A 398-nucleotide genomic window follows, 5' to 3' on the forward strand; every position below is an offset into this window, starting at 1 on the left:
AAGCTGAATTTTCAGCATCATTACTCCAGTCTTCAGTGTCACATGATCCTTCAGAAATCAGTCTAATATACTGATTAAGCACTCAAGAAACATTTCTGATTATTATTAATGTTGAAAACCATTGTGCTGCTTCATATTTTTGTGGAAACCATAATACGCTACCAATTAATAGTAGTCAGTACCATTCATATAATACTTTTATTCAGCAAGGACATATTAAAATGATCAGGTGTGTGGCTGTGATGTGCCTTAAAATGCTTTCTATTTAGGCAGCTCACTAGGATTCGTAACAGAGCAAAAGATCTCTTACTAATCTTTTGACCTCTCTCACACCCTTACACACACACACACACTCTCTCACACACTGACACACACACACACACTCTCTCTCACACACA

The 398-nt window shown here is 36.9% G+C and overlaps 1 protein-coding gene across 2 annotated transcripts in view; it reads left to right on the forward strand.

The window, feature by feature from the left end:
* The window catches only part of LOC107692983 (serine/threonine-protein kinase 10-like), a 57,715-nt gene that overhangs the window by 21,269 nt on the left and 36,048 nt on the right, over positions 1-398 (forward strand). The gene's annotated exons all lie outside the window — the stretch shown is intronic.

This window comes from Sinocyclocheilus anshuiensis, unplaced genomic scaffold (genome assembly GCF_001515605.1).
Source record: "Sinocyclocheilus anshuiensis isolate Anshui unplaced genomic scaffold, SAMN03320099.WGS_v1.1 scaffold658, whole genome shotgun sequence".
Classification (NCBI taxonomy): Eukaryota; Metazoa; Chordata; class Actinopteri; order Cypriniformes; family Cyprinidae; genus Sinocyclocheilus; species Sinocyclocheilus anshuiensis.